The sequence below is a fragment of the Varanus komodoensis genome, unplaced genomic scaffold, assembly GCF_004798865.1.
Source record: "Varanus komodoensis strain SLA01 unplaced genomic scaffold, ASM479886v1 scaffold8, whole genome shotgun sequence".
NCBI classification, from domain to species: domain Eukaryota; kingdom Metazoa; phylum Chordata; class Lepidosauria; order Squamata; family Varanidae; genus Varanus; species Varanus komodoensis.
The window spans coordinates 35,986,519-36,002,280 of NW_025336481.1; positions in this window are offsets into that span (position 1 = coordinate 35,986,519).

Consider the following 15,762-nt stretch of genomic DNA (forward strand, 5'->3'; position numbering starts at 1 on the left):
TCTGTGCATCACACATGTGGGTGATTAGCAAGCTTACTAGACTTGGAGGAGAGAAGGTGTCGTCAGTGAAGAATGGCAGAGAGCACAGCTCTACCAAAGGAACAATCCCTTCTGGCGCATACATCAAGCTGATAATGCTTGGCGAAAGTACATGGAGCAGCCCAAGTTGCAGCCTTGCAAATATCCTGAATTGGAACCCCTGCTGCAAAAGCTGACGAAGTCGCTACTGTTCGCGTAGAATGCCCTTTCGGAAGTGAGGGCAAGTCAAGTTTTGCCAATTGATATGCTAGGACCATGGTCTGCACAATCCATTTGGACAGTCGCTGAGATGAGACTGGAGAGCCCTTGTCATGATCATCATACTTGACAAAAAGTCTATTGGAATTCCTGAACGCTTCTGTGCGAGACCTGTAAAAGGCTAGACAGCGTCTAACATCCAGCGTATGGAGAGAGCGCTCAATCGGAGTCAACGGAGATGGAAAAAACGCCGGGAGGACAACGTCTTGGTTCAAATGAAATGGTGTAGCCACTTTGGGAAGAAACTCGGAGTCCATTCGGAGGACGACCTTTTCCTTGTGAAAGTTCAAGAACAGTGGGTCTATGCGTAGAGAACACAGTTCACTGGCTCTCCTGGCTGAAGTAACTGCAACAAGGAAGGCAGTTTTCCATGAAACTAGGTGTTAACAGATGAGGAACAAGTGGAAGTTGTCAAAAAACTCCTCTGGACTGAGTGAGGAGAGTGGTGAACCAGGGTTGCCTTGGCCATCATGGGGTTATCAGGATTCCTGTGGCGTTGTTGTGCACAATCTTCGACACTACCTTCATGAGGAGTGGGATTGGAGGGAATGCGTAGAAGAACAGGTTGTTCCAGTCGATCATTAGGGCATCTCCCCTCGAGTTGAACCCCAGCCCCGCTCTGGAGCAGAACAGTCCACACACCCTGTTCGACCGGGTTGCGAACAAGTCTATATCTGGTTGTCCCCATAACTGGAACAGCTGGTTGCAAACCACTCGATCCAACTCCCACTCGTGGGTAGTTGACATCTGTCGGTTCAGTGCGTCGGCTTCTACGTTGTCGGTTCCCGCAAGATGAACCGCCAGCATCGTGATGCCCCAAGGAATGCACCAGTCCCAGATTTGCATTGACAAACAGGCCAGGAGAGGTGACCTTGTCCCGCCCTGTTTGTTGACATAGAAAATAGCAGCTACGCTGTCAGATACAATCTGTACAACTTGGCGGTGTAAGATGGTTTCAAAAGATTTGAGAGCGTTGAAAATCACTAGAAGATCGAGGAAGTTGATATGCGTCGCCGCTTCTCGTCGGGTCCATGCTCCTTGGACCCGAAGTCCTGCACATGTCGCACCCCATCCGATGAGAGACGCATTGGTGTACACTGTCACTGTCGGTTGGGGTGGGCGGAACGGAACACCTACAGACATGTTGCGTGAAGTAGTCCACCATGTCAGGGTGTGAAGGATCAAAGATGGAATCCGCAGAAGCTTGGTTTGTAGATCCCGCTGCAGACGGAACGAGTAGTTGAAAAATAACTGGAGCAGGCGGAGCCTGAGCCTTGTGTGCCGCACAATGGCCACTGAGGCTGCCATGTGTCCCAACAATCTTTGTATAGTGATGGCTTGAACTGTCTTTTGTCATTGAATCTGATGGATGTGTGTACACAGAGTGGCCCTGCGGGACGGAGGAAGGAACGCTCTTTGCAGGGTAGAGTTGATACGTGCTCCGATGAAATCGATGACCTGCATGGGAACAAGTGATGATTTCTTAAGGTTAATACAGAGTCCGAGGTCATCAAGCAAAGCACAAGTCACACGGACAGCCACTAAAAGGTCGTCTTTAGTCCGTAACACAATTAGCCAATCATCTAAACAGGGGTAGACCTGTATACCCCGGAGCTGCAGGTGGGTGCAAACTGGGGCCATGCACTTTGTAAAGACTCTCGGTGCCGTAGCCAGTCCAAATGGTAGAACATTGAATTCGAAAATGTCGGATCCGACAGCAAAACGAAGGAAGCGTCTATGGGAAGGATGGATAGAAATATGAAAATACGCATCCTTCAAGTCCAATGAGGCGAACCAATCCCCTTCTCTCAGCAACGGAAGAATATTCTGTAAAGTGGTCATCCGGAACTTCCTCAGTTTGATATATCTATTGACTCCTCTTAGATCCAGGATAGGTCAAAGACCACCGTCCCGTTTGGGGACTGTAAAATATCTAGAATAGAATCCGTGTAGCCCATCAGTGCGAGAGAGTTGTCGAATTGCTCTCTTATGAAGAAGGTGAAGGACTTCATCACACAGAACCGAAGATGGCGGTGTAAATCAGATAGGGCTCGACAGTGAAACGATGTTGAATTCTATATCCAAGCTGAATGATGGACAGCACCCACCTATCAGATGTAATGGCCTCCCAAATGGGAAGTCGGCTTTGGAGCCGATTCCCAAAGGGGAGAGGGGAAGGTGGGAGTTGGAGAGATGAACTGGTTCACCAGGACCATCAATGGGGATGTTTCTCGGTGTTGAACTGCTTGCGGCCCTGGGAGAAGCGCTGTTGAGGCTGTTGCCTCCTATGTTGCTGGCGCTGGTGAAACTGTTGGTGAGGCTGATATTGCTGGTGCCCGTAGGGTCTGGACCACGGCCACTTACGTCTCACTTGTGGGAGTTCCATTTGACGCGCCTTCATACGGGACTCATGGATGGCTTTGAGTTTCCGATCGGTCTTTGCATGGAAGAGGCCGGAGCCATCGAATGGCATTTCTTCTATTCTCCTCTTCATTTCCTCAGGGAAATTGCAGTTCCTGAGCCACGCATGTCGTCGGAGGGAGATAGTGTTGACCATGGCCCGAGAATCAGTGTCTACGTGATGTCTCGTGGTAGACAACTGTTGAATGGCCACCTGCTTCGCTTCGTTCAAGAAGACCTTGGCTAGGTCTGCCTGCTGGTCCGGGAGGGAGGAGACTACGTTTTTCAGCTTCTGCATAATGAAGTACTGGTAACGTGCCAGTGTAGCCTCATAATTTGAAATACGCAACCCGAGTCCTGCAGCCGCATAGACCCGGTGCGCAATCATGTTGACCTTCCTCCCTTCCTTATCTTGGGGTGTCATCTGTCCTCGAGCCTCCCTGCCCTGGGACGACTCGACCACCACCAAATTAGGCTTCGGGTGGCGCAGCAGGAACGGGATGTTGTCTTCTCAGACCCAGTACATGGATTCGTACCGGTGAGACGTCGCCTGTGGCTGAGCCGGTTGGTCCCAGGGCTGAACCATTGCCTGGCAAAGTGTGGTAATGAACGGTAAGGCAACGGTGGCAGATTGCTCCCCTCGGACAATGTCATAAAACCGGTCTGTGCTGGGCCGGGGGCAGTGGTAGGCCTCTATCTCCATCGACCGGACTAGGCAAGAAACCAGCTCCGAAAAAGAAACATGGGGCTCATCTGGGGAACCCAGGTCTTGGGAAGTAATAGCCATGTCCGGAGACGTTGAGTCTACTTCTGACTTGTCTGAGTCTTGCTGGTAGCGGTAATGCCCACTGGATGAAGAGCTTTCAGGAGACGGAGGAGGTCTGCTTTCCGTACAGCCAGAAGTGGATGGTGCCTCTCTTGGGATCGATGGTGAGTGACAGTCCGGAGGAAAAAAGGCATATGGATGGAGTCCACTCCAGGCAGGATAGCCACCATAGCCGTGCATAGCCCAGTCATCTGCATGGCGCTCCGACGAACAGCTCCTACGCCTAGGAGGAGAATCTGGTCCCTCAGGTGGCCCAACAGCAGGCATTGGCATTGGGGAATGTTGCCTCGGCGGGGAATCTCTAATTTCTCCATCAAAGATGGACTCCCTAAGTGGTGGCTCCTGTGGAGGAGACACGCTCTCAGGCCGAAGAACAGGCCTGGGGGATCCCGGTGGCATCACCTGCATAGCGGACTGCAGGGCCGGTCCTGAGGGAGTCGGTACCGTGGCGGCCATCGGTACCGAGAACCCCGACGAACCCGAGCCTCAGTGTTTGGGGCGATCGGGTTTCTTGCCCTTGTGGGCTGCCTTAGCCGCCTTTTCCTTCCTCAGCTTCTTATGGCCAGAGGGATTTTCTGGCTCTGAATGCTTATGCTTCTCCTTTTGTTTGGTTGGAGGAGAAGGTAGCTGTTGCGCTTCCATTGGAGCAGTGCCTTCATCTGAAGGGAGCTGCGGTGGTGCGGCCAAAGTTGAGGCGGGGCGCTTATGGGGCGCGGCTGGGGGAGAGGTGGAGCGCTGAGGCGGCGCGGCCGAGGAGAGGGTAGGCCTTGAGACCAACTGGTCAGATTGAAGCAAGGCCTGGTCCCAAAGTAACGTGCGGAGATGATTCTCCCTATTCTTCCTGGCCTGTTTGGTAAAGGCCAGGCAATGCCCACACTTATCGGTCCTATGCCCCTCACTGAGGCAGAGGAGGTATAAGTCGTGCGGGTCCGCGGGAGACATTTTGGAGCCGCACTCACTATACTTGCGGAATGCCGCCCGCTGTGCCATCGTGAAAAGGAAAAAAGAGATGATAGTACAGAGGGTAAGTAATATTTTTGGTTTGGTTTTGTTTTTAATAGAAAAAAGAATGAACAGAGGAACTACAACAAGGGAAGGAAAAACTGGGAGATATAACGAGGAAAAGGTAGGTTGAGTAAGAGAACCGTAAAGGAGCACGTGGCGAGATCTAAGCGAGAGACGAACAGGCACAAGGCACAGCAAACGGCAGTCGCAGAGACTGAGTAAAATGGCGGACACTCTGCTCTATTTATACTGCAGGGAGGAGGGGAGCAGAGCGTTTTCCCGCCAAAAACCATTAGCTTTCTAATCTTCTGGCCTAGGCACTGCGCAGGCGCAGCACCCATATGTGTGATGCACAGAGGCCACGACGAAGAACCAAGGTTCAATTTGGGTGCCAGGAAGTACCTCCTGACAGTTAGGACCCCAAGGGTGTGGAATGGGCTTCCACGGGAGGTGGTTGAGGCCCCATTGGTGAGGGTCTTCAAGGATAGGCTGGACATGTACATGGTGGGCATGTCGTGAGCGGAGCTGGCTAGAGCTGGGGGTCAGACTAGATGGCCTGGGAGACCCCTTCTGACTCACTCTGTTTCTATCTCATCATGCTATTGTTACCCAGGTCACATAAGAAAGCACAGAGGATTCTTCTATGATACCCCTAGGAGAGGAAAATTTTAACTGAGTGCTAGTCTGCCTTTTATTTTTGTCAGATATTTTTTTCCACAAAGGGGGTGCCATCACTCTTATTCGAGGAGAATCCTCTTCCACACTAAAGTAGCCAAGCTTGAATGCACTCTGAGATTGATCAAGTCATTTCAGAATCATAGGAACCATTCTTGAGGAGCTTAAAACATTCCTTGAGCATTACAAACAGATGTGCAACTGATAAAGCAAGTGTGATTTCCTGCTGCAATTGCCTAGGTCACCCAGATGCTAGGAAGCAATTGGAATCAGAGGTGGAAATGAATAGCAGAACATGAAAGTCAAATCGGAGGCCAGGGACATTTTTTTCAACAGCAAATGATCTTTCCTCCTCCTTGCACATGACAACAGGAATCTCAAGGACAGAGGTGAACCAGCATGTTCTGCTAAATCAGAGTGCCTCATATTCTCAGTGGTCTGGTTTGCTTATAAAGATAGGGGAAAGATGCAAGTATATCCCTCATAAGGGAAAAAGCAAGTGGAGGGGACAGGGGAGGAGCACTGAGGTGTGTTTTGTGGGAAAAGAGCCAAAAAGGAAACAGTGGAGAAGTGTCCCTGGGCAGGCAGGAACAGGTTGTTCTTTCATTGTGGGTGGGGGTACAGGCTTATAGAAATGTCCACAGCCCTCCAAAATGGGAGGATCACAGGCATGCAATTTGCTTTCCCTTTGCAAAACACTTTGATGGCTGATGTTGGCCTAAGCGCAACACTTCAAAGGGGAAAGAAGGAGGCTAAGCACCAATGGGAGAAGTTGTCTCTTGGCAGCACCAGTCTTCCGGTCCCCCCTAAATGCCCCCCCCCACCCAGTCCCTTTGTGGAAGTCTCTCTTAGAACCCCAGAGAAGCTGCAAGAGCAGTTCTTTCTCCACTGGCTGGGTGATGGAGGTGCAGGGAGAGGGATCTGAGTATGGACTCCAGCTGTGGTCAAGTGGTTTTCTCATGGCCAGGAAACCGAAACATCCTATGGCTGTCTAGATGCTGTCCAACAGCCATAGGGTTGCGGTGCTCTACTCACAGGCTTGGAGGCTGTTTGGGGCTTAAAGAGAAAAGGAAATGGTGAAAAGATCCATGTCATTATGTGCAATTCTGCTTTTTGTGAGCAAAAGAAAATCCAAATGTCACTTCAACCTATTCTGTACTGAAGGCACTGAATATATTTTGATATGCCATCATATTTACAGGGTCAGCCCTAGGAGTAGGCAGAATTGGGATATACTGAAAGAGGGAAATCTAACTTGTTTGAGGTTGCCAGATTTTCTGCTCCACTTCTGATCTGATGAGCAAAACAAACAAGGTTTTTTCTGTGGGTTTCCACTTGTAACGACTGTGACATTCATACTTTTTCCCAACTTGTTAACAGAATTCTCACAAACAAGCACTGGGAAAGCACGTGACTTTAACCTGACTGGTGCTATTTGCACAAATAGTGCTAAGCTGTGCATTTTTCAGGTGCACAGAAGCCACCCGTTTTTGCACAAGGCGGTCTCCAGAGCATGTGGTCTGGCAAGATCTGTGCAAAGAGCTCTCTGTGTTCTTCAATTCCTCCAGGGCTGGGCCTTGGCTTTTGTGGCTCTTGTATCATGAGGAAAGGCAAAAGGGGGGGGGGGCAAATATAGCCACTAACATCATGTGGCCCACACAATTCAGCCTCCAACCTGGCTTGTTTTTGGTGCCCCTGTTGTACATTTTCCACAGCAAGAGGGGAACTGCATATCTGAGCGCTATCCTGTGTTTTCTTTTGCTTTTAAGTTTGCTCCCAGAAAAGTAGTACATCAAGAAAAAATGTTCTGGTTTAGTGAACTGTCTTAGATGTTAACTGTCTTCATGTGGAGAAGTACACTTTGCTATTTCTGTGTAGAGGGGCTCTTAAATTGAGTTCGTTCGGAACAGATAGCTCATTGAGATTGTAGGTAGAAGGGCTGTCATTTCAGCATGTCTGTCCCTGACAAGAACTTCCATATGGAAATTCCCTCACATGCGCCCAAACTGGCCTCAGTGGAGACGTACCTGCTTAAATAGGCTAGGGATTGGTGACTGGCCAGATAAAGCCTTCCACTTAAAACTAATATTTTGACAGGAAAAAAATAAACCTGGGGGAACTAGGCCACCTGTTAGAATACAGAATGCCCCTTACATTTCTGTGTTGCTTCCACTTACCATAATCACTACAATAATAATATTTTGAAGTCTATTACATTTCCCTTTGTGGCACTCTTTCCACCTCCAAGCATCATTCAGAGACACGGGTAGTGGAGTACATCCAAATCTTGAATTTCCCAAGTACAGAAATTTTTGTTCTAAATTGGATGGGCGGAGTCTGCACTCGCTTGCTCCCTGTCTCACTCTGGGTTTCCCTTGGAAGGTTCCACAGGAAATGTTAATGGTGTTTACCAAATGGCTTTTACAGCTTGTCCTGTCCAAAAGGTTACGAGTGGGACGTTAAGAACAGAGGTGCTTGACAGGTTCCCGAGGAAACAGATCAAACTTCCAAAGAACTGTTTCTTTTAAATTAGATAAAGCTATATCAGATGACAAACAATGGCACTGCCAGATATGAAGAAATAAATGAAGTTAGAAGACGCAAACGCTGATCTGTGCTTTTCACAAGAAGGAGCAAAGTATGCAAAAGGGGGTGGGAGCAGAACCTCTAGAACTGCTGCCATGACATGTGACCCCTCCTGGCTTTGTCCCACCACCCACATTGCAATGGATGCCTGCAAAAGGGAAGCCTTTGCGTCTGGGAACATGGGTCAGTGACCCAGGGAAAGCTGCACACTTGGCGATCAATGCACACAGGCTTCTTCTGCTCAGCTGTCCGCTGCTGAAGAAGACTGTAATTAGGTCCAGTCACGTGCAAGGAATTGCCTGACGTACAGACAGGTGTGAACCAGTGCAATGGTCTACCTCACAAAGATATTGTAAAGATAAATGAGAAACTGCTTTGCTAACCAGACTGGAAGAGAATGCACTCTCCTGTGACTAGGGCGTCAACAAAAAGTTGCTTGAATTTAAGTCCACTTTTGCAACAAGTGAGGAAGATGAGTTAGGCATCAAACTATACCTATGAAAATAAGTCTGCAACTATTACAAAAGAATGTCCCCTAAGGCAAAGGCACTTAGCTCCTTAGCTAAATAGGCCTGTATCTGGCTTTCTTCAGGTAAGTTCTCCAGATGGTCATGCCCCTTTCCCTCATCCCACCCATTTCCACCGATCACCAATCATCTGATTTTTTCTTCCCTTATGCATGCTCCTTCTCCCCACTGCCATTCAAAAATGCTACACCAAAGGTTGAAAAGCTGCATCAAAAGTCTGATTAACTAGTTATCAGCAATGAAAATTTTAAGCTAAAGTATGCTGACATTTTGGTCCTTTCTGCTTCCTTTGGTTTTATCCCATTTTATCTTCCACTCCATGCATGACTGGAACCCAACTTGAAAGCTTCTCCAAAACCGAATTCAGCCCTTGGGCTAAAAGAAGTTCAATACCTGTGCCCTAAGAAAGAACACAAACCTTCAATAACATGGACACGTTCTCACCAATCCATGAATAAATTATTTTTCCACACCAAGTAGATTTTTGCTGCGTTAAAGACAATAATTGAAATAATTAACAAATAAGAAATAATAAGATCATAGACTAACATGTATTCCCTGCACATGGAATAACTTGCTTTTCCACTTCCAGGGATGGACAGTTTGTGGCTTTCCAGATGTTTTGTCCTACAACTCCCATCAGCCCTAGCTAGCATAACCAATGCTGAGGCATCATGAGAGTTGTAGGCTAAGACATCTGGAGAACAAGTTAGCCAGCCCTGTCCTACATTTTAGAATTAGTCCTGCCTCCTCAAAAATCACAAGTGCTTCTTTGGGGCATTGACTGCATGCATCACCAACACATAAAGGCAGAGGAATACAGAGGAACTGAACTGTGGCTGCTTCAGGGTAACCCTGTTGCTGCAGGCCAGGCTGAAACCAGCACAGAAGCAGAGCTACGTATGTGATCGCTGAAGAGGCCAGTGGCTATTGGCGTGGAATCCCTAGGCCAAGTGCACCATCTAGTGACAAACCTCCTGCCCTACATATTGCACGAATTGGCTCACTGCCGCTAAACATTGCTCCAAGCTTTCAGTTCTTCAAAGGAACCTCTCTTTCTCTACCTCATTTTAAGCAGATGGGGCTATCCAGGCACTGGATTGGTGCCTGGAATCGGTAATGAGATGGATGAGGGCCAATAAGCTTAAGCTGGTGGAGATGCTGCCACTACCTTGTTCTCAGGTCTGGGAATTATGTATAGCTCTTATTTTGGATAGGGTTGTGTCCCTTGTAAAAGAACAGGCTTATACCTTGGGGAGAATCCTGAATCCAGGACTTTGAGTTTGAAACTAAGCTGGCTTTGGTGGCATAGACCATTTCAACCAGCTTTGGCTGACTGGCCAACTACAACTGTTCCAGAACAGGGAGAGTCTGGCAACAGTGGCCCATGCTCTCAGAACCTCTAACTGGATGAGTGTAGTATGTTTTCCAGAGAGCTGCCCTTAAAAATGACCCCAAAATGTCTAATACTACCCAATGCAGCTCTCAAAAATTTAACCAATACAGAGAAATGAGAGCATGCTATGGAATTACATTGGCTGCCTACTCACTTCTGAGCCCAATTCAAGGTGGCATGACTTTTCTTTACAGCCCTGAACAGGTTAAGAACAAATAACAGAAGAGCATCTTAGCCTATACTAACCTGCCCACTGGCCGTGTCTTAAGAAATCTGGAAGAGGCTCATCTCCAAGTTCCTTCGTCAGGAGAATTCTTGGATGGGTTTCACACATCCTGACAAGCAACCCCACATGGTTGCTGTGGTTTGCATTGTTTTTCTACAACCTACTAGTCAGACAGTCAGACTTACAGTGCTAAGTCTCCTCCCACCCTCCCTTTCCCTCACAGTCTTCCAGGTGGTATCTCAGGCGACACCACAGGAGGAATGAGGCTTCTCTCTCTGACAGCTGCAATCACAAGCTGCATCCAACTCATCCCAGCGGTCAAATAGTTTCTGCTGATTCTCCCCTGCCATTCATGCAGGTGGGGCTTCTCTCAGGTACGCATATGGGAAGGCGAACAGTGCTGCTCCTTTCTACAGCATTGTCCAGCTGATCCCCTGCTCCTGGCCAAAGATATTTAGGGCAGGAGGTGAGTGGGGGCAAGGATGCCTCCGACAGCCATACAAAACAGCAGCTGCCAGTAGCACTGTCTGGTTAACTGCTTGGCATGAGCAGCAGTGGCCACTGTTGCCAAGCGGTTCTCTGCTTCTGGTCTTTGTACCATGATGGGTTGTGCATTCTGGGTTCAGATGATACAAGGTCCATCTTGGTACGGAGAAATTATAGAACAGTCAGTTGTTTGTTTGTAGTTTCTAAAAAACAAACATACCACATTGAAATACTATGATGGGCTCCAACCACACAATAAATCAACAATGTTAAAAGGACACCATGTCTTGTCATACTGTGCAAACCCAATCACTGTATAAGAACAAGGATCTTCTCTGTGGTGGCACTCCATCAAACTTCAAAGGGCACAGGTGTCATTTTCTTAGTGCCAGGGTAGAACTTTCTTATTAAATCAGGTGTTTGAAGTGTTGATACCAATTTGGATGAGCTTCTGTCTTTATTTTCTAATTGTGATACTTCAATTTTGTTATACATTGCGTTATGTGTTTTTTAATGCATCTTGATATCATGGGATAAAGAGCAGGTCAAAAATTGTTTTAATACATAAAACTCTAAAATGCCCATTAGATTACGTTTACACACAAGGTTTTATATCTGTTTTGGATCGGGTAGCATAGTATGTCTTATTTTTGTTGGTTTCTGCACATAAATAGTATAGTTCTGCCACTAAAGTTTCTTCCAGGATCAACTGATCACACATCTTTCAAATCCTGCTCACATTTATTAGAAACCTGTACACCTTCATTCGTAAGTTCACCCCAGTAACTACAACAGAAGTTACACAGAGGCCAGATTAGGATACCACATGATTTCAGTGAGCAATATAACCTATTTAGGTTATCAAGTTAAAACCAGCACAAAGACTCATTCTTCACTCGGACTTGGAGGCTGCAATTGTGCGGATTTTTCCTGCTAAATTGCTCAGCTGACATGTTCATTCCTTTCCTGATCCTCTACTTTGGGATACCAGTTGTTGGGATGGTGAACAGTCACATCCAGGTCCTGCTCACACTAAGGAAAGCTCTTTGCTGAATAGATAAACAGCCAGGATTAGATGTAGGAAACAGCATAAAGTGTGAAAGGGAGACCCGTGTGAACAATCTTGTGCTTGAGACCATTATCACTTAGCTGAAAGGGTGACCTTGACTCCAAAGCACCAGACCCATGGAGCAGTCTCCTGCAGAATACATGCATTCCTGCTAAGATAGCAGGCTGATAAAGATGCAGGTTAGTATCTTATGTTATGAAATTCTTTCCCCAGCGATAACCAGCTAGTATTTAGGTAGCAGGCCAAGGCTCTTCTTAGTCTACTGTATCTTTTGCATGTAAATTTCTCTTGGCTATTCTTGTTGTTCTTCAGTGGTACAATATTTAAAGATGCTTTAATATTTGCTACCTTGAACACCAGGTCTTTGGAAAGGCAGTTGAGTGTTGAAATCAAATCTGAACACATTCAACTTGTGCTATTGTATATAACATCATAGAGAGTTTCAGGGACAGTTTGCCCATCTGTGACTATAGTTCTTCAAGCTGTCATGTAGGTTCTGTGCCTGCAAAGATCTGTTCCTAGAACTTTCTAGAGCTGAGGCATTTAGACAGGAAGCCTACCTATTGTATGGTGTTCCTGCCTAGGACTTGTGCATCTTCTTTATGGCAACTGGGCAACACACCTAACCAAGCATTTCCATCTGTGAACATCAAGAGCCTAGTGCTTAGTAAAAGCATCATGAGCTATTCACAGGTTGCAATCTGACCTAAAGTCTTGAAGAACAGCTCTTGAAAAATCAAATGAGGAGGCACATTTACTTAATAGGACCTGAAGGAGCACAGATGCAAGAAAAGCATAAAATCGCAAAACACTCACAAAAAACAAAGGCATAAAATGTTAAACAAAGAAAAAATAATGCCACAGACAAAAAACTAGATAGAAGAAAAGGATAAAGGACAACAGTACACAATGCTCAGCTCAGCCATCAGAAATGTCAGTGATTTGAGGAAAATCCTCCAGAGTGTGGTAGTCAAGGAGAAAATGAAGGAAAAGTGGCAAAACCTTTACACATGCACCAAAGGGATCAAATCTGGCCTTGCCACATAAACATCTCAGCTCAAGAAAATTCCAGTAAAGGTTCTGGACAGGAACAGAAACTGCAAAGAAAAACAGCTTCACAACTTATTTCCTGTGTCAGTTCCAGGTGAGTGTGCCTATGACTGCATCCTAGGACACATTATCATGGAAAACAGCAATGCTGCTCTTCTAAATTAATGAAACAAATGTTTCAATGGAAAACATTTATTGTTCAAGAAGTTATTTACATCGATTTATACATATTTTGAGAAAATAAAAAGGATTTATAAAATTAAAATTGTATATATATTTACACCATTTTATACACAAAAAACATTTTGTCCCACTTTCTTGAGATCTATACTTTTTATAAAACATGCAATATACACCAGCACATCAGTAGGTAGGCTTTAGAAGATAATGAAAACATTATCTTTGCACAATGCATTATTCTATAAGCTATGACTATGTACACTGTAATTACTTTCCCACCTCAAAGAGTTCTCATTTTTTGGGCCTGAGAATAAGATTCTTAATTGGGACAGGCCAGCAGAAGAACACACAATGCATTCACTTTTGTACATACAGGTTGGACTTCATACGAATTCGTTTGCACATTGGCACAACCATTCATTTTACATGGAAAAATCAATTCTTGCCTTGGTTCAAATCCACTATTTTGTTGCATTTTGCAAATGCCAAATAACATTTCCCCAAGCAGAAATGCTTTCTAAATAAACACAAGGGTAACATCTTTCAATTGACGATTACTAACCACTTATTTAAAACAAAAATGGCTAGAAGTCATAGGCCTCTCTTTATCATTTACTCACTTTGTGGATTAAGAGAAACAGTGATATAAAAATAGGCTTGTTGCCATACATCATTTTAGCTGCTGGAAACATGAAATTAAAAAGCACAAGTAGAGTGACTGGAGATGGCTAAAGATGGCTGCTTTATAAATGATTTCTCCCAGGAATCTCATTTACTTTACAATAGTGTGCATGGTGTAAGTGATAAATACAAAAACGCTGTGAGATATACATGTGGCAAACATGCACTCATTACATGTAGCACTCTATACAAGGATTTCCACACAGCAATAATGCACTTGTAGGACAGTTACCTAGACAGCCCTGACAATAACCCAACTTTCATAAGGAGAGAAACATCCAGTCCTTATATCTGAAGAATTTTGAATATTGGATATAAAAACAAATGTGTAATGGTCGTCAGAACCCAGATGATTGGGCCTGGGTGAAATCTGGATGGGTGACTTAATGTTGTGAACTGCCCAGAGAGCTTCAGCTATAGATGGTATAGACATGTAATGAATTATAATCATCAAAACCATCATCATCAAGTTCAGATTTTAACATTTTTGTGTAAGAATGTTTATATAAGAATTAGTAGTGTGCAAAATCCAGGTCTAAAACATAGGGTAAACCTTGCAATTATTTCACAGGCACTAGGTCTCCAACAAACACAATGCTCCCATACCCTAAAAAGACATCAAACACAAACCACACACACACTCCTTCTGAATGGGATCGATCTTTACAGGTGTATACTTCAGAATGCACTCAAGATCTTGGACTGATTATGTGAAAATTCCATTATAATTTGAATGGGACTCAAGTCTCCAGTAAGTGCACTTACAGTGTGTGCCCCAATTAAATGCACTTTAACACTTTTTAAGTCAGAATGTAGGGAATGAAATGTATTTTTGCCAGTCAAAGAACAGGAATCAGCATAGTTCAGGAAATTACATAATTCAATAATTTGGGACAAAGCCAACCTCTAGGTGCATCTTCTACTTATGCAATGGAATTTGCTCAGTTTCTCCTTGCCCCATAACCCCCTCCCAATCTGCTCTGGACAGTCCTGCAATCCCATCCCCCAGATAAAATGGGGGGGGAGGCATGCAGGAGGGAGATGAAAAGCTTCTGCCAGTGGTCTTCCACCCATAGAATACCATTGGAAGAAATAATTTTTAACCAAAGATTTACTTCTGTCACCTGTTCAAAAAAAGCCACAAAGGAGCAGGTTTAATGCTGCTGGGAGAGAGCAAGTAAAGAAGCCCACAAGACCATATCATGCCAGTCCGCTTTCAGCTGCATTGGCTGCCAGTTGAATTCTGGGCCCAATTTAAACTGCTGGTATTAACATTTAAAGTCCTAAACAATTCGGGGTGAGGATACCTGATGGAACACCTTACTCTATACGTTCTAAGATCTTCTAAGATCTTCCACAGATGTTCTTCTTAAGGAACCATGCCCAAAGGAAGTAAAGGGGGGGGGTGATATCTAGGAGAAGGGTCTTCTCAGCAGTTGTGACCTGTCTTTGAAACTTGCTCCCCAAGAAGGTGCACCTTGTGCCATTCTTTAGTGCCAGGTGAAGACCCTTTTATTTTCCAAGTATTTTAATAGGTAGGATCTGTTTTAATTCCTTTATTGCATCTGCTGCTATGATGTGTTTAATTCTATTAAACTGCTGTAGGTTGTCGACTTTTGCTATACTGGTGTTTTTAACTTTATTGTATTGTTTTTAAATTGTAAACCACCCAGAGTGCCCAGACGGACTATGGGGCAGTATAACAATGTATTAAATAATACTACAGTGCTAATTGTTCTATTTTTGTTACTTCAGAGCTGATGAGAAATAAAATTAATATAGACCACTGGCACTGAAAGCTTTCAAGCTGCTGAATTTTAAAAAGTCTGTGTACATTGTAATACTTTGTTCATTCACTGAATCCTCCATGATGGAATCACTAACTCAATAGTTTCTGGTATTTTCCCTCACAGACTTTTCAAAGTGGCTGCACTTCTGTACAGAAAATTGTCAGACCTCTGTGTTGAGCAACTGCATACAGCTTGTTGCAATACGCCATGGGGAGGAATTTAAAGCAGGCTGCACACAAGGTTATTACAACCCATAGGCTATCTCAACTGGGTCCAGAGAATTGATCTATGAGAGCACTGCTTCACCGACTACAAGACTAGCAGGTGGATGTACTAAGAACTGTACAAGAGAAGGAAAGCCTGCATTTTCAAGTAGAAATAGGTTTGGGAGCTTTTCTATGAGTCCCATATTCTTATCCCCCAGGCATTGTATTAATGGACAAATTAGTGCCTTTCCACAATTTTGTCAACCCTTCACTTGTTCAGCTCCATTAACTGAATGGAAGAGGGACAATTCTCCCAGGACATACAAAAAGGTAATTTTCATAATTGTGCCCATCATTCATTT